General features: G+C 45.8%; 1 long non-coding RNA gene across 1 annotated transcript in view; it reads right to left on the minus strand.

Annotated features, from left to right (window-relative positions):
• LOC116354428 (uncharacterized) overlaps positions 1-26117 on the minus strand; it is a 42872-nt gene that overhangs the window by 6056 nt on the left and 10699 nt on the right. Inside the window, exon 2 of the long non-coding RNA XR_004203675.1 lies at positions 398-529. This is a non-coding gene — a long non-coding RNA (uncharacterized LOC116354428). The remainder of the gene's footprint in view (positions 1-397; positions 530-26117) is intronic.

A 26117-nucleotide genomic window follows, 5' to 3' on the forward strand; every position in this document is an offset into this window, starting at 1 on the left:
AAACCAGAACGGAGGACTGCACGTAATGCTGCATATCAATAATGAGGTTCTCTGCAGTAATGTGTTCTTCCCTGAAATGGGGACCATTATACTCCTTTTCTCAGTCATTGTCTATGGCTTCCTGCTCCCTGTGGGCACAAATAGGTGCAAAGAGCCGCATGAGAGTAAATGATGCAGGGCTTTAAGCAGAGCGGGAGCGGCCACCCCAGCACGAAGATGATTGTGGAGAGGACTCAGGTTATGGAGTCCTCTATGCACCCAACGCCCTGGTGCCCCTGCTGAGTTTCTGATTATGCATATACAAAGGAAGAAGAAATAGGAATAGATCGGAAATGCACAGCTTCTTCCCCGCTGTCTCGACTGGAACAAGCATCACCCGGAGATCAGGCCCACTCACCATGGCTGTGATGTCTCCCGTAGGGGAGCCGGTCGGTCGGGGCTGCAATTGCTCATCAATCTCAGTTGGGTTGTCCCCCTCCCTGTTAGGCCCTGCAGATGCAGGTCGACTGTTTGAGGTCAGATACAGTATCTGCAGAATGAAGAGCAGAGAGCTGAGTGTGGGAGACAGGAGGATGAAGAATAATGGGGGAAGACTAGAGAATCACCTTGCAGTCATGCTGTGCCTCTGTTCAAGCGGTTAGAGTGTTGGGCCTGTAACCGATGCTTCAAATACCCAAACAGACAAGGTGAAAATCTGTCCATGTGCCCTTGAGCAAGGTACTTAACCCTAATTTGTCCCAGGGCACTGTACTACTCTGGCTGACCCTGTAAAACAATACATTTCACATATTTCACTTGTATACAGTATGAGACAATAAAACATTTATATGATGCGGATAAGAGGGTCTCTTCAGAGAGGATGGTATGAGTCTTTAGGAGAGATTTAGCCCCTCTTAGGAGTAGCAATGTAAATTAATTCAGACTGGCATAGTAGGCCTATAGGCATAATGAGACACTATACATTGAATGGGGTTTAATTGACAAAAGCTTGCTTGAGGAAGACCAGCCAATAGTTGGAACCAACAATGTGAAGAAAATTAAACTCCATCATTGTTAGGAGCATCAATCAGTGTGTGCATCATTTATTGTGTTTTGGTTCTTGTCAACAAGAAAGACTAGAAACAATGGGAGGTTTTGACAACAAAGTAAAAAAATTAAAAATATATCTACTTTAAACTTAAAGGTAGCCCCTATGAGGAGATCAATATTTTACCCAAAATGAACTAACTCCTCCCACTTATTCAAGCTGTGTAAGCATAAAAGGCTAATGTCTCCTTCACTCACTGTATGATTGATGATTTTACTTTTTATGATGGATTGCTTTGTTTTCGGTTTAGGCTGTTGATATTTAGATGTTTTGTCAAATGATTGATGTGGCAATTAATGCAATGAATTGTGTGTAAAGTTTTGTACATCAGTTAAGATTAAGGTTGATGTGTATAAGGAGAGAACATAAATAAAAGCAAGCAAACCACAACACTATGTCTATGGAGACAGTGATAGAGCAGTCTGTCTGACCTCCCCCACCACACACTCATTACTCTGATACACATCTTGTTGCAGAGCAACCATTTTACAATTAGCTAATGGATGGACAGAGTAGCTTTTTCTGTATCTGGGACAAAATCAAATTTAAAGGCCCAATGCATCTGTTTTTATATCACTGTCAAATCATTTCTGGGTAACAATTAAGTACCATACTTCCATTAAGTACCAGATTGCCATTCAAATGGGCAAAAATAGTATTTGGGCCAAAAACTATTTCCCAAGCAAGAATTTAGCTAGGACCGCCTGGGAGTGGTCTGAGTGGGGAGAGGAAAACCGAAAACTGTTATTGGCACAGGTTTGGATGTCTCTTTGTTATTGGCCTTTATTATTGGCCTTTTCTTTCTTTTTACTATTTTCTCTACATGGTAGAATAATAGTGAAGACATCAACACTATGAAATAACACATATGGAATTATGTGGTAACCAAAAGAGTGTTAAACAAATCAAAATATATTTGAGATTTGAGATTCTTCAAAGTAGCCACCCTTTGCCTTGATGACAGCTTTGCACATTCTTGGCATTCTTACAACCAGCTTCATGAGGTAGTCACCTGGAATGCATTTCAATTAGCAGGTGTGCATTGTTAAAAGTTAATTTGTGGAATTACTTTCCTTAATGCATTTGAGCCAATCAGTTGTGTTGTGACAAGGTAGGGGTGGTATACAGAAGGTAGCTCTATTTGGTCAAAGACCAAGTCTATATTATGGCAAGAACAGCTCAAATAAGCAAAGAGAAACGACAGCATCCTTACTTTAAGACATCCAGAACATTTCAAGAACTTTGAACATTTCTTCAACCATCAAGCACTGTGATGAAACTGTCTCTCATGAGGACCGCCACAGGAAAGGAAGACCCAGAGTTACCTCAGCTACAGAGGATAAGTTCATTAGAGTCAACACCACCTCAGATTGCAGCCCAAATAAATACAATACAAATAAACACAGAGTTCAAGTAACGGACACATCTCAACATCAACTGTTCAGAGGAGACTGAGTGAATCAGGCCATCATGGTCGAATTGCTTCAAAGAAACCACTACTAAAGGACACCAATAATAAGAAGAGACTCGCTTGGGCCAAGAAACACATGCAATGGACTGGTGGAAATCAGTTATTTCATAGTTTTGATGTCTTCACTATTATACTACAATGTAGAAAATTTGAAAAATAAGGAAAAACCCTTGAATGAGTAGGTGTGTCCAAACTCTTTACTGGTACTGTATAGAAAAATATATATTTGATCAAATATATATTTTTGCCTTTTGCTACTAAAGCTCTGAATAACACATTCAGAAATGTCCAAAAATACTTTCTCCCCCTTTCTTTTGTCCAACATGAATAAGGCCAGTAGATGTTGAAGCTGGCTTCACAGAGCCATCTGTGGTACTGGCTCAGTGGTGCCAGGATTACAGCACTGATGTTGTTTTTAGATAGAACCATTGGCTGCTGGGTCAAACTGAGACAGACCAGCTCTAGGTACTTACTGTAACTACAGGTCAGCCCAAACATAAAGAAGACCACAGGGACAGATGGAAAAAAGATAACACAGACATGAGTGATAGTAAAAAGCACTAATCCTTGGAGACATGGCAAGACTAAATCTCTATTTCACAGAAATGTTGGTACATCATTTCTTGGAAGCATTCTGAGAATTGTTTGTAGATACTCAATATCTCTATGACAGGCAAAGAGAGAATAACCTGCATGTTTGTGAGATTGAGAGTGTATATGCCTGTCAGTTACCATGCCTCACTACCCGTGACTGCCCGTCCTTATGAAACATGAGGCCTGTTTAATTAGGTTAAAAGAGTCCCACTCTGATCTGAAGAGCAATCAGTGAAAGCCAGATTATAGAGTTGGTTAGGACCGATGTGGGCTTACGGCTCTCCAGCCTCTATGGCCTCTTTCCCTCTTTTATGTGTGTCTCTTCCTGTCGACCAATCTCTTACATAATCATTTGTTCACTTGAATTCCTCTCCCTTTCTCAATGGAATTCTGTCTCTTGTGCATGCTCCCCTCTCAACTGCACTCTACCCCCTGGAGGCCATCAGCTACTACAGGTCTCAGGTATAGGGATGACACTGTGGGAGGCTGCAGAATCCTTGCAACTACATGCTAAGCTCCAGTACAGGGACAGTCAACTGAGGACATGTCAAATTTGTTTCAAATCAAAGGATTGGGAGGCTTGATATTTGACAGAGCCTTGAGTAGGTTATGTGGTAAAAGATCTGTCTGAAAATGCCCAAAATGGAGCAGCAGAGAAGCTCAGTGACTGAAGTATGACTCTTCAGTGGGTGAGAATGGAACAAATAGGTTGTGGTTCACGTGGGCTGTGATGTCATAACCATGCCATTGCTCTGGTAGGCTGACCCTACAGGGCCCACAGTGAGAGATAAAGCATGGTCTGCCTATCGGTCCACTCAGGAACAGGGGGGGATACAGAGAGGCTGTGACTTCCTGTTCTTATTTTAAGAAAAGCCTCCACAAATAGGCTGCTCCCACAGAGACAAATAATTGGCGTGACATCTTGGGGGCACTAGCATGACGAGCAGTCTGCAATTTTATACCAACCCTCCACAGGAAAAACTAGTTATACACACAAATGGGCAAACTCTCAGGACTGTGTTTAGAGAAACACTGACTCTTGTCAGGACTGATCTCAGAAGAAGGGGTAGTAGGGTTGACTAAATGTTACAGGCATATACAGTGCATTCGGAAAGACACCTTTACTTTTTCCACATTTTGTTACGTTACAGCCTTATTTTAAAATGGATGAAATATAACATTTTCCTCATCAATCTACACAAAATATCCCATAATGACAAAGCGAAAACAGGTTTTTATAAATTTTTGTAAATGTTTAAAAAACAACAGAAATACCTTATTTACATAAGTAATTCAGACCCTTTGCTATGAGACTCAAAATTAAGCTCAGGTGCATCCTGTTTCCATTGATCGTCTTTGAGGTGTTTCTACAACTTGAATGGAGTCCACCTGTGGTAAATTCAATTGATTGGACATGATTTGAAAAGGCACACACCTGTCTATATAAGGTCCCACAGTTGACAGTGCATGTCAAAGCAAAAACCAAGCCATGAGGTCGAAGGAATTGTCCGTAGAGCTCAGAGACAGGATTGTGTGGAAAAGATCTGGGGAAGGGTACCAAAAAATGTTTGCTGCATTCAAGGTCTCTAAGATCACAGTGGCCTCCATCATTCTTAAATGTACGACGAGACAGCCTATAGGGGGGAGGTCAGAGACCTGGCCGGGTGGTGCCAGAATAACAACCTATCCCTCAACGTAACCAAAACTAAGGAGATGATTGTGGACTACAGGAAAAGGAGGAGCGAGCACACCCCCATTCTCATCAACGGGGCTGTAGTGGAGCAGTTTGAGAGCTTCAAGTTCCTTGGTGTCCACATCACCAACAAACTAGAATGATCCAAACGCACCAAGACAGTCATGAAGAGGGCGTGACAAAGCCTATTCCCCCTTAGGAAACTAAAAAGATTTGGCATGGGTCCTCAGATCCTCAAAAGGTTCTACAGCTGCACCATTGAGAGCATCCTGAATGTGTTGCATCACTGCCTGGTACGGCAATTGCTCGGCCTCCGAACGCAAGGCACTACAGAGGGTACTGCGTACGGCCCAGTACATTACTGGGGCTAAGCTGCCTGCCATCCAGGACCTCTATACCAGGTGGTGTCACAGGAAGGCCCTAAAAATTGTCAAAGACCCCAGCCACCCCAGTCATAGACTGTTCTCTCTACTACCGCATGGCAAGCGGTACAGGAGTGCCAAGTCTGGGAATAAAAGGCTTCTCAACAGTTTTTACCCCTAAGCCATAAGACTCCTGAACAGGTAATCAAATGGCAACCCGGACTATTTGCGTTGTGTGCCTCCTCCCAACCCTTCTTTTACGCTGCTGCTACTCTCTGTTTATCATATATGCATAGCCACTTTAACTGTACATTCATGTACATACTACCTCAGTTGGCCCGACCAACCAGTGCCACCGCACATTGGCTAACCAGGTTATCTGCATTGTGTCCCACAACCCACCACCCGCCAACCCCTCTTTTACGCTACTGCTATTCTCTGTTTAACATATATGCAAAGTCACTTTAACCTTACTTACTACCTCAATCAGCCTGACTAACCAGTGTCTGTATGTAGCCTCGTTACTGTTATAGCCTTGCTACTGTATACAGCCTCGCTACTGTTATTTTTCACTGTCTTTTTACTGTTGTTTTTATTTCTTTACTTACCTATTGTTCACCTAATAACTTTTTTGCACTGTTGGTTAGAGCCTGTAAGTAAGCATTTCACTGTAATTTGCCGCATGTGGCAAATAAACTTTGATTTGATTTGATGTAAGAAATGTGGAAACCCCAAGACTCTTTTAAGAGCTGGCCGTCCAGCCAAACTGAGCAATTGGGGAAGAAGAGCCCTGGTCAGGGAGGTGACCAAGAATCCAATAGTCACTCTGACTAAGCTCCAGAGTTCCTCTGTGGAGACGGGAGAACCTTCCAGAAGGACAACCATCTCTGCAGTACTCCATCAATCAGGTCTTTATGGTAGAGTGGCCAGACGGAAACCACTCCTCAGTAAAAGGCACATGACAGCCCGCTTGGAGTTTGCCAAAGGGAACCTAAAGACTCTCAGACCATGAGAAACAATATTCTCTGGTCTGATGAAACCAAGATTGAACTCTTTGACCTGAATGCCAATCGTCACGTCTGGAGGAAACCTGGCACCATACCTACGGTGAAGCATGGTGGTGGCAGTATCCTGCTGTGGGGTTGTTTTTCAGTAGCAGGGACTGGGAGACTATTCAGGATCGAGGGAAAGATGAACAGAGCAAAGTACTGTACAGAGGGATCCTATATGATAACCTGCTCCAGAGCGCTCAGGACTTCAGACTGGGGCAAAGGTTCACCTTCCAACAGCACACAGCCAAGACAACGTAGGATTGGCTTCGGGACATGTCTCTGAATGTCCTTGAGTTGGCCAGCCAGAGCCCGGACTCGAACTTGATCGAACATCTCTGGATATACCTGAAAATAGCTGTGCAGCGACGCTCCTCATCCAACCTGACAGAGCTAGAGAGGATCTGCAGAGAAGAATGGGAGAAATTCCTCAAATACAAGTGTGACTAGCTTCTACCCAAGAAGACTCAAGGCTGTAATCGCTGCCAAAGGTGCTTCAACAATGTACTGAGTAAAGGGTCTAATTACTTATGTAAATGTGATACTTAAAATATATATATAATTTTTTTCTTTTCTTTTTTTTCTCATTATTGGGTATTGTTTGTAGACCGATTAAGGATAAAAAAAAAAAAATTCAGAATAAGGCTGCAACATAACAAAATGTGGAAAAAGTCAAGTGGTCTGAATACTTTCCAAATGCACTGTACAGTATTGTGGATAATGAATAATGCTAAAATGGAACGAATTGGCGCACATTTTTTTCACACAAAACCTCACAAACTGATCTAATGTTTAAGTGCACATTGTACTAGTTTCAGTACTGCATGTCAACCTTGAAAAATTCGTACAAATTTGAAGACTAACATGATTCAATAAATTCCGACTTTGCCTGCACATTTCTGTCTGCATGAGGATATTCCAGGTGACATAGTATAACATGCAGCCATGAGAATAGAGTCATGCATATTTCATCACAATAAAAACACTCTCAGCTCTCAAAACTGGCATGGTGAGCTCCTCTCTTCTGTTGTAAATCTGAGTGCTTCACATCTAGCTGAATCAAGGCTCTCATGTATATTTTGAATCATTCATGTAAACCATAGAACTATAATTGAGTGCTGGGTTAGCTATAAAAAAAATAAAACTGAGCAAACACAGTGATGTCATATTTCCAGGATAGAGTGATGAATATGAGTCATATCCATATCTGTATTCTATTCTCACATTTTCTGTCAAAACATGCATATTTCCCCTCTCTCAGAATTAAGAATTTGGTGTTAAACTACACTGTGCATCAACAAAGCTGAAAAGTAATATGTTTTAGTTCAGATTTTGTCATTGTATGTATAATATTCTAAGTGAACTCAGATTTGATATCAGGTATAATGCAAAATATGTTACATATAATATATGCTTTTCCCTATTGTTTGTGTGTCCTCTGACAGACATACAGCTTATCAGTCCTGGACTGGGTCCTGGGTAAATGTGTAAGGAGATGTGCATAGGGAACAGCTTGTCAATGACGAGACGGGCTAATTTGATCCTCTCAGGGCAGAGTCTGGCAGTCGACAGGAACACTTCTCCCCAGATACTAATGCTCAACAAATCCTGTACTGTTCTTTGGTGTGTAAAGTGTATGTGCATGACTTACAGTAAGAAGGCAGAGAGAATAGCCTGTTCCTAGTCAGAAAAGGGATGTTTGGTTGTGCAGAATAGAGTGCCATGAGCAGCAGATATGTCTATCAGAAATGTGGGTGGTTTACTTGAAAGCTTTTCATTGTCTCTTTTCCATCACCACCATCAGATGTGTTCAACAGACAAGCATTGTGATGCACGTACAGTATGGAAGTTACTGTAGGTAATCATAGTAGGTACCAATTTTCAAAATGCTGGAAGTGGAAAAATGCTGGAATTTAAATGAATTACTATACTTCCTTCCTTATCCATCCGTGAACATAATTATACTGAACTGCAAGGATGTATGCACAATTACTGAGAAAATGTTGTGTTAGTAAGGCCTGGCAAGAAAAACGCAATAATTACTTATGTACTTTGCAAACACCTGAGTCTACTGAAGCATCAATATATTTTGACTTAAACAGGCTGTTGTCGCTAAACTAATTAGCCACGGTCTGCTTGTCTCTTGATAGGCATGTCAGGGCCTCACGTCCTCCTGCTACAGCTGTGCCTGTGTCTGTCTACCTCTCCACCTCTCTCCCTAACTAACTGCAACAATTCTTCTTCAGACCAATAAATCGTGGGGCCTCCCAAGTGGCGTAGTGGTCTAAGGCACTGTATCGCAGTGCCAGCTGTGCCACTAGAGACTCTGGGTATCTGTTGCAGGTGACCGGGAGACCCACGGGTGGCGTCAATTGGCCCAGCGTTGTCCGGGTTAGGGGAGGGTTTGGCCGGCAGTGATGTCCTTGTCCCATCGCACACTAGCAACTCCTGTGGCAGGCCGGGCGCAGTGCATGCTGATACGGTCACCAGGTGTATAGTGTTTCCTCTGACACATTGGTGCAGCTGGCTTCCAGGTTAAGTGGGCATTGTGTCAAGAAGCAGTGCGGCTTGGTTGGGTTGTGTTTCGGAGGATGCTTGGCTCCCAACCTTCGCCTCTCCCAAGTCCGTATGGGAGTTGCAGTGATGAGACAAGACTGTAACTACCAATTGGGGAGAAAAAGGGGTAAAGAAAAAGACCAAAAAAGAACAATGAATTGTGTTTATAAGGGATGTGACAAGACTTTGTCTGATCATCCCTTAGAATCTTTTACAAAAGGTAGGTAGTGTATAACTCACCCACTGGCTGCTGCTTGGCCAATCTACATATTTACTAGATGTTGAGATGCTAGTCATGGTCTTATCCCATTTATGTATCCTTGATGTTCCTCCCATTTCTCAGGAGAGGACAGATCGTCAGTTTTTGTCAGTTCAAATTCAAACTGGGGATTACTCACACTGCAGACGTATGGTGCAAGCTAACATTGTCCCATTATGTGTGTCAGAATTCAAATATATCGGTCAAAGCTTAGACAATTCTATCACATAACTAAAGTACCATAGTTTACTATTTCAGAGACACAGTATTTATTTTTACATTCCATTCCCCGGGGTCTCAAAAAGCAAGATGCCTGACCGAAAACATACCTACTATTTAGGCAAGTGATGGGTTATTTGTATACGGGCCATTGGAAGGTAGAGTTATATACTTAGAATAAAGGGCAAATGTAAAGTTATTACGCTTAAAACAATGGTCCATAGGGACTGTTATTAAGTTGGAAACCACTATATAAATGTTTGTCTGGTTAGGGTTGAGGCTAGGGTTAGGGTTGAACTGGGATGTGGACATGAAGCTAGGGTTAGGGTTGAACCGGGATGTGGACATGAAGCTAGGGTTAGGGTTAGAGTTGATCCAGGATGTAGACATGAAGCTAGGGTTAGGGTTGAACCATGATGTGGACATGAAGCTAGGGTTAGGGTTGAACCATGATGTGGACATGAAGCTAGGGTTAGGGTTGAACTGGGATGTGGACATGAAGCTAGTGTAAGGGTTGAACTAGGATGTGGACATGGAGCTAGTGTTAGGGTTGAACCATGATGTGGACATGAAGCTAGGGTTAGTGTTAAACCATGATGTGGACATGAAGCTAGGGTTACGGTTGAACCAGGATGTGGACATGAAGCTAGGGTTAGGGTTGAACTGGGATGTGGACATGAAGCTAGGGTTAGGGTTAGAGCTGAACCAGGATATAGACATGAAGCTAGGGTTAGGGTTGAACCATGATGTGGACATGAAGCTAGGGTTAGGGTTGAACCAGGATGTGGACATGAAGCTAGTGTTAGGGTTGAACCAGGATGTGGACATGAAGCTAGGGTTAGAGTTGAACAGGGATGTGGACATGAAGCTAGGGTTAGGGTTGAACCAGGATGTGGACATGAAGCTAGAGTTCGGGTTGAACTGGGATGTGGACATGAAGCTAGGGTTAGGGTTAGAGTTGAACCAGGATGTAGACATGAAGCTAGGGTTAGGGTTGAACCAGGATGTAGACATGAAGCTAGGGTTAGGGTTGAACCATGATGTGGACATGAAGCTAGGGTTAGGGTTGAACCAGGATGTGGACATGAAGCTAGGGTTAGGGTTGAACTGGGATGTGGACATGAAGCTAGTGTTAGGGTTGAACTAGGATGTGGACATGAAGCTAGAGTTAGGGTTGAACCAGGATGTGGACATGAAGCTAGTGTTAGGGTTGAACCAGAATGTGGACATGAAGCTAGTGTTAGGGTTGAACCAGGATGTGGACATGGAGCTAGGGTTAGGGTTGAACCAGGATGTGGACATGAAGCTAGGGTTAGAGTTTAACAGGGATGTGGACATGAAGCTAGGGTTAGGGTTGAACCAGGATGTGGACATGAAGCTAGGGTTAGGGTTGAACTGGGATGTGGACATGAAGCTAGGGTAAGGGTTGAACTAGGATGTGGACATGAAGCTAGGGTTAGGGTTGAACCAGGATGTGGACATGAAGCTAGTGTTAGGGTTGAACTAGGATGTGGACATGAAGCTAGAGTTAGGGTTGAACCATGATGTGGACATGAAGCTAGTGTTAGGGTTGAACCAGAATGTGGACATGAAGCTAGTGTTAGGGTTGAACCAGGATGTGGACATGAAGCTAGGGATAGGGTTGAACCAGAATGTGGACATGAAGCTAGTGTTAGGGTTGAACCAGGATGTGGACATGAAGCTAGGGTTAGGGTTGTACCAGGATGTGGACATGAAACTAGGGTTAGGGTTGAACTAGGATGTGGACATGAAGCTAGGGTTAGGGTTGAACCAGGATGTGGACATGAAGCTAGTGTTAGGGTTGAACTAGGATGTGGACATGAAGCTAGAGTTAGGGTTGAACCATGATGTGGACATGAAGCTAGTGTTAGGGTTGAACCAGAATGTGGACATGAAGCTAGTGTTAGGGTTGAACCAGGATGTGGACATGAAGCTAGGGTTAGGGTTGAACCAGGATGTGGACATGAAGCTAGGGTTAGAGTTTAACAGGGATGTGGACATGAAGCTAGGGTTAGGGTTGAACCAGGATGTGGACATGAAGCTAGGGTTAGGGTTGAACCGGGATGTGGACATGAAGCTAGGGTTAGGGTTGAACTGGGATGTGGACATGAAGCTAGGGTTAGGGTTGAACCAGGATGTGGACATGAAACGAGGGTTAGGGTTGAACTAGGATGTGGACATGAAGCTAGGGTTAGGGTTGAACCAGGATGTGGACATGAAGCTAGGGTTAGGGTTGAACCAGGATGTGGACATGGAGCTAGGGTTAGGGTTGAACCAGGATGTGGACATGAAGCTAGGGTTAGAGTTTAACAGGGATGTGGACATGAAGCTAGGGTTAGGGTTGAACCAGGATGTGGACATGAAGCTAGGGTTAGGGTTGAACTGGGATGTGGACATGAAGCTAGGGTAAGGGTTGAACTAGGATGTGGACATGAAGCTAGGGTTAGGGTTGAACCAGGATGTGGACATGAAGCTAGTGTTAGGGTTGAACTAGGATGTGGACATGAAGCTAGAGTTAGGGTTGAACCATGATGTGGACATGAAGCTAGTGTTAGGGTTGAACCAGAATGTGGACATGAAGCTAGTGTTAGGGTTGAACCAGGATGTGGACATGAAGCTAGGGATAGGGTTGAACCAGAATGTGGACATGAAGCTAGTGTTAGGGTTGAACCAGGATGTGGACATGAAGCTAGGGTTAGGGTTGTACCAGGATGTGGACATGAAACTAGGGTTAGGGTTGAACTAGGATGTGGACATGAAGCTAGGGTTAGGGTTGAACCAGGATGTGGACATGAAGCTAGTGTTAGGGTTGAACCAGAATGTGGACATGAAGCTAGTGTTAGGGTTGAACCAGGATGTGGACATGGAGCTAGGGTTAGGGTTGAACCAGGATGTGGACATGAAGCTAGGGTTAGAGTTTAACAGGGATGTGGACATGAAGCTAGGGTTAGGGTTGAACCAGGATGTGGACATGAAGCTAGGGTTAGGGTTGAACTGGGATGTGGACATGAAGCTAGGGTAAGGGTTGAACTAGGATGTGGACATGAAGCTAGGGTTAGGGTTGAACCAGGATGTGGACATGAAGCTAGTGTTAGGGTTGAACTAGGATGTGGACATGAAGCTAGAGTTAGGGTTGAACCATGATGTGGACATGAAGCTAGTGTTAGGGTTGAACCAGAATGTGGACATGAAGCTAGTGTTAGGGTTGAACCAGGATGTGGACATGAAGCTAGGGATAGGGTTGAACCAGAATGTGGACATGAAGCTAGTGTTAGGGTTGAACCAGGATGTGGACATGAAGCTAGGGTTAGGGTTGTACCAGGATGTGGACATGAAACTAGGGTTAGGGTTGAACTAGGATGTGGACATGAAGCTAGGGTTAGGGTTGAACCAGGATGTGGACATGAAGCTAGTGTTAGGGTTGAACTAGGATGTGGACATGAAGCTAGAGTTAGGGTTGAACCATGATGTGGACATGAAGCTAGTGTTAGGGTTGAACCAGAATGTGGACATGAAGCTAGTGTTAGGGTTGAACCAGGATGTGGACATGAAGCTAGGGTTAGGGTTGAACCAGGATGTGGACATGAAGCTAGGGTTAGAGTTTAACAGGGATGTGGACATGAAGCTAGGGTTAGGGTTGAACCAGGATGTGGACATGAAGCTAGGGTTAGGGTTGAACTGGGATGTGGACATGAAGCTAGGGTAAGGGTTGAACTAGGATGTGGACATGAAGCTAGGGTTAGGGTTGAACCAGGATGTGGACATGAAGCTAGTGTTAGGGTTGAACTAGGATGTGGACATGAAGCTAGAGTTAGGGTTGAACCATGATGTGGACATGAAGCTAGTGTTAGGGTTGAACCAGAATGTGGACATGAAGCTAGTGTTAGGGTTGAACCAGGATGTGGACATGAAGCTAGGGATAGGGTTGAACCAGAATGTGGACATGAAGCTAGTGTTAGGGTTGAACCAGGATGTGGACATGAAGCTAGGGTTAGGGTTGTACCAGGATGTGGACATGAAACTAGGGTTAGGGTTGAACTAGGATGTGGACATGAAGCTAGGGTTAGGGTTGAACCAGGATGTGGACATGAAGCTAGTGTTAGGGTTGAACTAGGATGTGGACATGAAGCTAGAGTTAGGGTTGAACCATGATGTGGACATGAAGCTAGTGTTAGGGTTGAACCAGAATGTGGACATGAAGCTAGTGTTAGGGTTGAACCAGGATGTGGACATGAAGCTAGGGTTAGGGTTGAACCAGGATGTGGACATGAAGCTAGGGTTAGAGTTTAACAGGGATGTGGACATGAAGCTAGGGTTAGGGTTGAACCAGGATGTGGACATGAAGCTAGGGTTAGGGTTGAACCAGGATGTGGACATGAAGCTAGGGTTAGGGTTGAACCAGGATGTGGACATGAAGCTAGGGGTAGGGTTGAACCAGGATGTGGACATGAAGCTAGGGGTAGGGTTGAACCAGGATGTAGACATGAAGCTAGGGTTAGGGTTGAACCAGGATTTGGACATGAAGCTAGGGTTAGGGTTGAACCGGGATGTGGACATGAAGCTAGGGTTAGGGTTGAACCAGGATGTGGACATGAAGATAGGGTTAGGGTTGAACCAGGATGTGGACATGAAGCTAGGGTTAGGGTTGAACTAGGATGTGGACATGGAGATAGGGTTAGGGTTTAACCAGGATGTGGACATGAAGCTAGGGTTAGAGTTGAACTGGGATGTAGACATGAAGCTAGAGTTAGGGTTGAACCATGATGTGGACATGAAGCTAGGGTTAGGGTTGAACTGGGATGTGGACATGAAGCTAGTGTTAGGGTTGAACTAGGATGTGGACATGGAGCTAGTGTTAGGGTTGAACCATGATGTGGACATGAAGCTAGAGTTAGGGTTGAACTAGGATGTGGACATGAAGCTAGAGTTAGGGTTGAACCATGATGTGGACATGAAGCTAGTGTTAGGGTTGAACCAGAATGTGGACATGAAGCTAGTGTTAGGGTTGAACCAGGATGTGGACATGAAGCTAGGGTTAGGGTTGAAGTGGGATGTGGACATGAAGCTAGGGTTAGTGTTAGAGTTGAACCAGGATGTAGACATGAAGCTAGGGTTAGGGTTGAACCAGGATGTAGACATGAAGCTAGGGTTAGGGTTGAACCATGATGTGGACATGAAGCTGGGGTTAGGGTTGAACTGGGATGTGGACATGAAGCTAGTGTTAGGGTTGAACTAGGATGTGGACATGAAGCTAGAGTTAGGGTTGAACCAGGATATGCACACGAAGCTAGTGTTAGGGTTGAACCAGAATGTGGACATGAAGCTAGTGTTAGGGTTGAACCAGGATGTGGACATGGAGCTAGGGTTAGGGTTGAACCAGGATGTGGACATGAAGCTAGGGTTAGAGTTTAACAGGGATGTGGACATGAAGCTAGGGTTAGGGTTGAACCAGGATGTGGACATGAAGCTAGGGTTAGGGTTGAACTGGGATGTGGACATGAAACTAGGGTAAGGGTTGAACTAGGATGTGGACATGAAGCTAGGGTTAGGGTTGAACCAGGATGTGGACATGAAGCTAGTGTTAGGGTTGAACTAGGATGTGGACATGAAGCTAGAGTTAGGGTTGAACCATGATGTGGACATGAAGCTAGTGTTAGGGTTGAACCAGAATGTGGACATGAAGCTAGTGTTAGGGTTGAACCAGGATGTGGACATGAAGCTAGGGTTAGGGTTGAACCAGGATGTGGACATGAAGCTAGGGTTAGAGTTTAACAGGGATGTGGACATGAAGCTAGGGGTTAGAGTTGAACCAGGATGTGGACATGAAGCTAGGGTTAGGGTTGAACTGGGATGTGGACATGAAGCTAGGGTTAGGGTTGAACTGGGATGTGGACATGAAGCTAGGGTTAGGGTTGAACCAGGATGTGGACATGGAGCGAGGGTTAGGGTTGAACCAGGATGTGGACATGAAGCTAGGGTTAGAGTTTAACAGGGATGTGGACATGAAGCTAGGGTTAGGGTTGAACCAGGATGTGGACATGAAGCTAGGGTTAGGGTTGAACTGGGATGTGGACATGAAGCTAGGGTAAGGGTTGAACTAGGATGTGGACATGAAGCTAGGGTTAGGGTTGAACCAGGATGTGGACATGAAGCTAGTGTTAGGGTTGAACTAGGATGTGGACATGAAGCTAGAGTTAGGGTTGAACCATGATGTGGACATGAAGCTAGTGTTAGGGTTGAACCAGGATGTGGACATGAAGCTAGGGTTAGGGTTGTACCAGGATGTGGACATGAAACTAGGGTTAGGGTTGAACTAGGATGTGGACATGAAGCTAGGGTTAGGGTTGAACCAGGATGTGGACATGAAGCTAGTGTTAGGGTTGAACTAGGATGTGGACATGAAGCTAGAGTTAGGGTTGAACCATGATGTGGACATGAAGCTAGTGTTAGGGTTGAACCAGAATGTGGACATGAAGCTAGTGTTAGGGTTGAACCAGGATGTGGACATGAAGCTAGGGTTAGGGTTGAACCAGGATGTGGACATGAAGCTAGGGTTAGAGTTTAACAGGGATGTGGACATGAAGCTAGGGTTAGGGTTGAACCAGGATGTGGACATGAAGCTAGGGTTAGGGTTGAACTGGGATGTGGACATGAAGCTAGGGTTAGGGTTGAACTGGGATGTGGACATGAAGCTAGGGTTAGGGTTGAACCAGGATGTGGACATGAAACGAGGGTTAGGGTTGAACTAGGATGTGGACATGAAGCTAGGGTTAGGGTTGAACCAGGATGTGGACATGAAGCTAGGGTTAGGGTTGAACCAGGATGTGGACATGAAGCTAGGGGTAGGGTTGAACCAGGATGTGGACATGAAGCTAGGGGTAGGGTTGAACCAGGATGTAGACATGAAGCTAGGGTTAGGGTTGAACCAGGATTTGGACATGAAGCTAGGGTTAGGGTTGAACCGGGATGTGGACATGAAGCTAGGGTTAGGGTTGAACCAGGATGTGGACATGAAGCTAGGGTTAGGGTTGAACTAGGATGTGGACATGAAGCTAGTGTTAGGGTTGAACTAGGATGTGGACATGAAGCTAGAGTTAGGGTTGAACCAGGATGTGCACACGAAGCTAGTGTTAGGGTTGAACCAGAATGTGGACATGAAGCTAGTGTTAGGGTTGAACCAGGATGTGGACATGGAGCTAGGGTTAGGGTTGAACCAGGATGTGGACATGAAGCTAGGGTTAGAGTTTAACAGGGATGTGGACATGAAGCTAGGGTTAGGGTTGAACCAGGATGTGGACATGAAGCTAGGGTTAGGGTTGAACTGGGATGTGGACATGAAACTAGGGTAAGGGTTGAACTAGGATGTGGACATGAAGCTAGGGTTAGGGTTGAACCAGGATGTGGACATGAAGCTAGTGTTAGGGTTGAACTAGGATGTGGACATGAAGCTAGAGTTAGGGTTGAACCATGATGTGGACATGAAGCTAGTGTTAGGGTTGAACCAGAATGTGGACATGAAGCTAGTGTTAGGGTTGAACCAGGATGTGGACATGAAGCTAGGGTTAGGGTTGAACCAGGATGTGGACATGAAGCTAGGGTTAGAGTTTAACAGGGATGTGGACATGAAGCTAGGGGTTAGGGTTGAACCAGGATGTGGACATGGAGCGAGGGTTAGGGTTGAACCAGGATGTGGACATGAAGCTAGGGTTAGAGTTTAACAGGGATGTGGACATGAAGCTAGGGTTAGGGTTGAACCAGGATGTGGACATGAAGCTAGGGTTAGGGTTGAACTGGGATGTGGACATGAAGCTAGGGTAAGGGTTGAACTAGGATGTGGACATGAAGCTAGGGTTAGGGTTGAACCAGGATGTGGACATGAAGCTAGTGTTAGGGTTGAACTAGGATGTGGACATGAAGCTAGAGTTAGGGTTGAACAATGATGTGGACATGAAGCTAGTGTTAGGGTTGAACCAGGATGTGGACATGAAGCTAGGGTTAGGGTTGTACCAGGATGTGGACATGAAACTAGGGTTAGGGTTGAACTAGGATGTGGACATGAAGCTAGGGTTAGGGTTGAACCAGGATGTGGACATGAAGCTAGTGTTAGGGTTGAACTAGGATGTGGACATGAAGCTAGAGTTAGGGTTGAACCATGATGTGGACATGAAGCTAGTGTTAGGGTTGAACCAGAATGTGGACATGAAGCTAGTGTTAGGGTTGAACCAGGATGTGGACATGAAGCTAGGGTTAGGGTTGAACCAGGATGTGGACATGAAGCTAGGGTTAGAGTTTAACAGGGATGTGGACATGAAGCTAGGGTTAGGGTTGAACCAGGATGTGGACATGAAGCTAGGGTTAGGGTTGAACTGGGATGTGGACATGAAGCTAGGGTTAGGGTTGAACTGGGATGTGGACATGAAGCTAGGGTTAGGGTTGAACCAGGATGTGGACATGAAGCTAGGGTTAGGGTTGAACTGGGATGTGGACATGAAGCTAGGGTAAGGGTTGAACTAGGATGTGGACATGAAGCTAGGGTTAGGGTTGAACCAGGATGTGGACATGAAGCTAGTGTTAGGGTTGAACTAGGATGTGGACATGAAGCTAGAGTTAGGGTTGAACCATGATGTGGACATGAAGCTAGTGTTAGGGTTGAACCAGGATGTGGACATGAAGCTAGGGTTAGGGTTGTACCAGGATGTGGACATGAAACTAGGGTTAGGGTTGAACTAGGATGTGGACATGAAGCTAGGGTTAGGGTTGAACCAGGATGTGGACATGAAGCTAGTGTTAGGGTTGAACTAGGATGTGGACATGAAGCTAGAGTTAGGGTTGAACCATGATGTGGACATGAAGCTAGTGTTAGGGTTGAACCAGAATGTGGACATGAAGCTAGTGTTAGGGTTGAACCAGGATGTGGACATGAAGCTAGGGTTAGGGTTGAACCAGGATGTGGACATGAAGCTAGGGTTAGAGTTTAACAGGGATGTGGACATGAAGCTAGGGTTAGGGTTGAACCAGGATGTGGACATGAAGCTAGGGTTAGGGTTGAACTGGGATGTGGACATGAAGCTAGGGTTAGGGTTGAACTGGGATGTGGACATGAAGCTAGGGTTAGGGTTGAACCAGGATGTGGACATGAAACGAGGGTTAGGGTTGAACTAGGATGTGGACATGAAGCTAGGGTTAGGGTTGAACCAGGATGTGGACATGAAGCTAGGGTTAGGGTTGAACCAGGATGTGGACATGAAGCTAGGGGTAGGGTTGAACCAGGATGTGGACATGAAGCTAGGGGTAGGGTTGAACCAGGATGTAGACATGAAGCTAGGGTTAGGGTTGAACCAGGATTTGGACATGAAGCTAGGGTTAGGGTTGAACCGGGATGTGGACATGAAGCTAGGGTTAGGGTTGAACCAGGATGTGGACATGAAGCTAGGGTTAGGGTTGAACTAGGATGTGGACATGAAGCTAGTGTTAGGGTTGAACTAGGATGTGGACATGAAGCTAGAGTTAGGGTTGAACCAGGATGTGCACACGAAGCTAGTGTTAGGGTTGAACCAGAATGTGGACATGAAGCTAGTGTTAGGGTTGAACCAGGATGTGGACATGGAGCTAGGGTTAGGGTTGAACCAGGATGTGGACATGAAGCTAGGGTTAGAGTTTAACAGGGATGTGGACATGAAGCTAGGGTTAGGGTTGAACCAGGATGTGGACATGAAGCTAGGGTTAGGGTTGAACTGGGATGTGGACATGAAACTAGGGTAAGGGTTGAACTAGGATGTGGACATGAAGCTAGGGTTAGGGTTGAACCAGGATGTGGACATGAAGCTAGTGTTAGGGTTGAACTAGGATGTGGACATGAAGCTAGAGTTAGGGTTGAACCATGATGTGGACATGAAGCTAGTGTTAGGGTTGAACCAGAATGTGGACATGAAGCTAGTGTTAGGGTTGAACCAGGATGTGGACATGAAGCTAGGGTTAGGGTTGAACCAGGATGTGGACATGAAGCTAGGGTTAGAGTTTAACAGGGATGTGGACATGAAGCTAGGGGTTAGGGTTGAACCAGGATGTGGACATGAAGCTAGGGTTAGGGTTGAACTGGGATGTGGACATGAAGCTAGGGTTAGGGTTGAACTGGGATGTGGACATGAAGCTAGGGTTAGGGTTGAACCAGGATGTGGACATGGAGCGAGGGTTAGGGTTGAACCAGGATGTGGACATGAAGCTAGGGTTAGGGTTGAACCATGATGTGGACATGAAGCTAGTGTTAGGGTTGAACCAGGATGTGGACATGAAGCTAGGGTTAGGGTTGTACCAGGATGTGGACATGAAACTAGGGTTAGGGTTGAACTAGGATGTGGACATGAAGCTAGGGTTAGGGTTGAACCAGGATGTGGACATGAAGCTAGTGTTAGGGTTGAACTAGGATGTGGACATGAAGCTAGAGTTAGGGTTGAACCATGATGTGGACATGAAGCTAGTGTTAGGGTTGAACCAGAATGTGGACATGAAGCTAGTGTTAGGGTTGAACCAGGATGTGGACATGAAGCTAGGGTTAGGGTTGAACCAGGATGTGGACATGAAGCTAGGGTTAGAGTTTAACAGGGATGTGGACATGAAGCTAGGGTTAGGGTTGAACCAGGATGTGGACATGAAGCTAGGGTTAGGGTTGAACTGGGATGTGGACATGAAGCTAGGGTTAGGGTTGAACTGGGATGTGGACATGAAGCTAGGGTTAGGGTTGAACCAGGATGTGGACATGAAACGAGGGTTAGGGTTGAACTAGGATGTGGACATGAAGCTAGGGTTAGGGTTGAACCAGGATGTGGACATGAAGCTAGGGTTAGGGTTGAACCAGGATGTGGACATGAAGCTAGGGGTAGGGTTGAACCAGGATGTGGACATGAAGCTAGGGGTAGGGTTGAACCAGGATGTAGACATGAAGCTAGGGTTAGGGTTGAACCAGGATTTGGACATGAAGCTAGGGTTAGGGTTGAACCGGGATGTGGACATGAAGCTAGGGTTAGGGTTGAACCAGGATGTGGACATGAAGCTAGGGTTAGGGTTGAACTAGGATGTGGACATGGAGATAGGGTTAGGGTTTAACCAGGATGTGGACATGAAGCTAGGGTTAGAGTTGAACTGGGATGTAGACATGAAGCTAGAGTTAGGGTTGAACCATGATGTGGACATGAAGCTAGGGTTAGGGTTGAACTGGGATGTGGACATGAAGCTAGTGTTAGGGTTGAACTAGGATGTGGACATGGAGCTAGTGTTAGGGTTGAACCATGATGTGGACATGAAGCTAGAGTTAGGGTTGAACTAGGATGTGGACATGAAGCTAGAGTTAGGGTTGAACCATGATGTGGACATGAAGCTAGTGTTAGGGTTGAACCAGAATGTGGACATGAAGCTAGTGTTAGGGTTGAACCAGGATGTGGACATGAAGCTAGGGTTAGGGTTGAAGTGGGATGTGGACATGAAGCTAGGGTTAGGGTTAGAGTTGAACCAGGATGTAGACATGAAGCTAGGGTTAGGGTTGAACCAGGATGTAGACATGAAGCTAGGGTTAGGGTTGAACCATGATGTGGACATGAAGCTGGGGTTAGGGTTGAACCAGGATGTGGACATGAAGCTAGGGTTAGGGTTGAACTGGGATGTGGACATGAAGCTAGTGTTAGGGTTGAACTAGGATGTGGACATGAAGCTAGAGTTAGGGTTGAACCAGGATGTGGACACGAAGCTAGTGTTAGGGTTGAACCAGAATGTGGACATGAAGCTAGTGTTAGGGTTGAACCAGGATGTGGACATGGAGCTAGGGTTAGGGTTGAACCAGGATGTGGACATGAAGCTAGGGTTAGGGTTGAACTGGGATGTGGACATGAAGCTAGGGTAAGGGTTGAACTAGGATGTGGACATGAAGCTAGGGTTAGGGTTGAACCAGGATGTGGACATGAAGCTAGTGTTAGGGTTGAACTAGGATGTGGACATGAAGCTAGAGTTAGGGTTGAACCATGATGTGGACATGAAGCTAGTGTTAGGGTTGAACCAGAATGTGGACATGAAGCTAGTGTTAGAGTTTAACAGGGATGTGGACATGAAGCTAGGGTTAGGGTTGAACCAGGATGTGGACATGAAGCTGGGGTTAGAGTTTAACAGGGATGTGGACATGAAGCTAGGGGTTAGGGTTGAACCAGGATGTGGACATGAAGCTAGGGTTAGGGTTGAACTGGGATGTGGACATGAAACTAGGGTTAGGGTTAGAGTTGAACCAGGATGTAGACATGAAGCTATGGTTAGGGTTAAACCATGATGTGGACATGAAGCTAGAGTTAGGGTTGAACCAGGATGTGGACATGAAGCTAGGGTTAGGGTTGAACCAGGATGTGGACATGAAGCTAGGGGTAGGGTTGAACCAGGATGTGGACATGAAGCTAGGGGTAGGGTTGAACCAGGATGTAGACATGAAGCTAGGGTTAGGGTTGAACCAGGATGTGGACATGAAGCTAGGGGTAGGGTTGAACCAGGATGTGGACATGAAGCTAGGGGTAGGGTTGAACTGGGATGTGGACATGAAGCTAGGGTTAGGGTTGAACTGGGATGTGGACATGAAGCTAGGGTTAGGGTTGAACCAGGATGTGGACATGAAACGAGGGTTAGGGTTGAACTAGGATGTGGACATGAAGCTAGGGTTAGGGTTGAACCAGGATGTGGACATGAAGCTAGGGTTAGGGTTGAACCAGGATGTGGACATGAAGCTAGGGGTAGGGTTGAACCAGGATGTGGACATGAAGCTAGGGGTAGGGTTGAACCAGGATGTAGACATGAAGCTAGGGTTAGGGTTGAACCAGGATTTGGACATGAAGCTAGGGTTAGGGTTGAACCGGGATGTGGACATGAAGCTAGGGTTAGGGTTGAACCAGGATGTGGACATGAAGCTAGGGTTAGGGTTGAACTAGGATGTGGACATGGAGATAGGGTTAGGGTTTAACCAGGATGTGGACATGAAGCTAGGGTTAGAGTTGAACTGGGATGTAGACATGAAGCTAGAGTTAGGGTTGAACCATGATGTGGACATGAAGCTAGGGTTAGGGTTGAACTGGGATGTGGACATGAAGCTAGTGTTAGGGTTGAACTAGGATGTGGACATGGAGCTAGTGTTAGGGTTGAACCATGATGTGGACATGAAGCTAGAGTTAGGGTTGAACTAGGATGTGGACATGAAGCTAGAGTTAGGGTTGAACCATGATGTGGACATGAAGCTAGTGTTAGGGTTGAACCAGAATGTGGACATGAAGCTAGTGTTAGGGTTGAACCAGGATGTGGACATGAAGCTAGGGTTAGGGTTGAAGTGGGATGTGGACATGAAGCTAGGGTTAGGGTTAGAGTTGAACCAGGATGTAGACATGAAGCTAGGGTTAGGGTTGAACCAGGATGTAGACATGAAGCTAGGGTTAGGGTTGAACCATGATGTGGACATGAAGCTAGGGTTAGGGTTGAACCAGGATGTGGACATGAAGCTAGGGTTAGGGTTGAACTGGGATGTGGACATGAAGCTAGTGTTAGGGTTGAACTAGGATGTGGACATGAAGCTAGAGTTAGGGTTGAACCAGGATGTGGACACGAAGCTAGTGTTAGGGTTGAACCAGAATGTGGACATGAAGCTAGTGTTAGGGTTGAACCAGGATGTGGACATGGAGCTAGGGTTAGGGTTGAACCAGGATGTGGACATGAAGCTAGGGTTAGGGTTGAACTGGGATGTGGACATGAAGCTAGGGTAAGGGTTGAACTAGGATGTGGACATGAAGCTAGGGTTAGGGTTGAACCAGGATGTGGACATGAAGCTAGTGTTAGGGTTGAACTAGGATGTGGACATGAAGCTAGAGTTAGGGTTGAACCATGATGTGGACATGAAGCTAGTGTTAGGGTTGAACCAGAATGTGGACATGAAGCTAGTGTTAGAGTTTAACAGGGATGTGGACATGAAGCTAGGGTTAGGGTTGAACCAGGATGTGGACATGAAGCTGGGGTTAGAGTTTAACAGGGATGTGGACATGAAGCTAGGGGTTAGGGTTGAACCAGGATGTGGACATGAAGCTAGGGTTAGGGTTGAACTGGGATGTGGACATGAAACTAGGGTTAGGGTTAGAGTTGAACCAGGATGTAGACAGGAAGCTATGGTTAGGGTTAAACCATGATGTGGACATGAAGCTAGAGTTAGGGTTGAACTGGGATGTGGACATGAAGCTAGGGTTAGCGTTGAACTAGGATGTGGACATGCAGCTAGGGTTAGGGTTGAACCAGGATGTGGACATGAAGCTAGGGTTTGGGTTGAACTGGGATGTGGACATGAAGCTAGGGTTAGAGTTAGAGTTGAACCAGGATGTAGACATGAAGCTAGAGTTAGGGTTGAACCATGATGTGGACATGAAGCTAGGGTAAGGGTTGAACCAGGATGTGGACATGAAGCTAGGGTTAGGGTTGAACCAGGATGTGGACATGAAGCTAGGGTTAGGGTTGGACCAGGATGTGGACATGAAGCTAGGGTTAGGGTTGAACCAGGATGTGGACATGAAGCTAGGGTTAGGGTTGAACCAGGATGTGGACATGAAGCTAGGGTTAGGGTTGGAACCAGGATGTGGACATGAAGCTAGGGTTAGGGTTGAACTGGGATGTGGACATGAAGCTAGTGTTAGGGTTGAACTGGGATGTGGACATGAAGCTAGGGTTAGAGTTAGAGTTGAACCAGGATGTAGACATGAAGCTAGAGTTAGGGTTGAACCATGATGTGGACATGAAGCTAGGGTAAGGGTTGAACCAGGATGTGGACATGAAGCTAGGGTTAGGGTTGAACCAGGATGTGGACATGAAGCTAGGGTTAGGGTTGAACCAGGATGTGGACATGAAGCTAGTGTTAGGGTTGAACTGGGATGTGGACATGAAGCTAGGGTTAGCGTTGAACCAGGATGTGGACATGAAGCTAGGGTTAGGGTTGGAACCAGGATGTGGACATGAAGCTAGGGTTAGGGTTGAACCAGGATGTGGACATGAAGCTAGGGTTAGGGTTGAACCAGGATGTGGACATGAAGCTAGGGTTAGGGTTGAACCAGGATGTGGACATGAAGCTAGGGTTAGAGTTGAACTGGGATGTAGACATGAAGCTAGAGTTAGGGTTGAACCATGATGTGGACATGAAGCTAGGGTTAGGGTTGAACTGGGATGTGGACATGAAGATAGGGTTAGGGTTGAACCAGGATGTGGACATGAAGCTAGGGTTAGGGTTGAACTAGGATGTGGACATGGAGATAGGGTTAGGGTTTAACCAGGATGTGGACATGAAGCTAGGGTTAGAGTTGAACTGGGATGTAGACATGAAGCTAGAGTTAGGGTTGAACCATGATGTGGACATGAAGCTAGGGTTAGGGTTGAACTAGGATGTGGACATGGAGCTAGTGTTAGGGTTGAACCATGATGTGGACATGAAGCTAGAGTTAGGGTTGAACTAGGATGTGGACATGAAGCTAGAGTTAGGGTTGAACCATGATGTGGACATGAAGCTAGGGTTAGGGTTGAACCAGGATGTGGACATGAAGCTAGGGGTAGGGTTGAACCAGGATGTGGACATGAAGCTAGGGGTAGGGTTGAACCAGGATGTAGACATGAAGCTAGGGTTAGGGTTGAACCAGGATTTGGACATGAAGCTAGGGTTAGGGTTGAACCGGGATATGGACATGAAGCTAGGGTTAGGGTTGAACCAGGATGTGGACATGAAGATAGGGTTAGGGTTTAACCAGGATGTGGACATGAAGCTAGGGGTAGGGTTGAACCAGGATGTGGACATGAAGCTAGGGGTAGGGTTGAACCGGGATGTGGACATGAAGCTAGGGTTAGGGTTGAACCAGGATGTGGACATGAAGCTAGGGTTAGAGTTGAACTGGGATGTAGACATGAAGCTAGGGTTAGGGTTGAACCATGATGTGGACATGAAGCTAGGGTTAGGGTTGAACTGGGATGTGGACATGAAGCTAGGGTTAGGGTTAGAGTTGAACCAGGATGTAGACATGAAGCTATGGTTAGGGTTAAACCATGATGTGGACATGAAGCTAGAGTTAGGGTTGAACTGGGATGTGGACATGAAGCTAGGGTTAGCGTTGAACCGGGATGTGGACATGCAGCTAGGGTTAGGGTTGAACCAGGATGTGGACATGAAGCTAGGGTTTGGGTTGAACTGGGATGTGGACATGAAGCTAGGGTTAGAGTTAGAGTTGAACCAGGATGTAGACATGAAGCTAGAGTTAGGGTTGATCCATGATGTGGACATGAAGATAGGGTTAGGGTTTAACCAGGATGTGGACATGAAGCTAGGGGTAGGGTTGAACCAGGATGTGGACATGAAGCTAGGGGTAGGGTTGAACCGGGATGTGGACATGAAGCTAGGGTTAGGGTTGAACCAGGATGTGGACATGAAGCTAGGGTTAGAGTTGAACTGGGATGTAGACATGAAGCTAGGGTTAGGGTTGAACCATGATGTGGACATGAAGCTAGGGTTAGGGTTGAACTGGGATGTGGACATGAAGCTAGGGTTAGGGTTAGAGTTGAACCAGGATGTAGACATGAAGCTATGGTTAGGGTTAAACCATGATGTGGACATGAAGCTAGAGTTAGGGTTGAACTGGGATGTGGACATGAAGCTAGGGTTAGCGTTGAACCGGGATGTGGACATGCAGCTAGGGTTAGGGTTGAACCAGGATGTGGACATGAAGCTAGGGTTTGGGTTGAACTGGGATGTGGACATGAAGCTAGGGTTAG

This window comes from Oncorhynchus kisutch, linkage group LG17 (assembly GCF_002021735.2).
Source record: "Oncorhynchus kisutch isolate 150728-3 linkage group LG17, Okis_V2, whole genome shotgun sequence".
NCBI classification, from domain to species: Eukaryota; Metazoa; Chordata; class Actinopteri; order Salmoniformes; family Salmonidae; genus Oncorhynchus; species Oncorhynchus kisutch.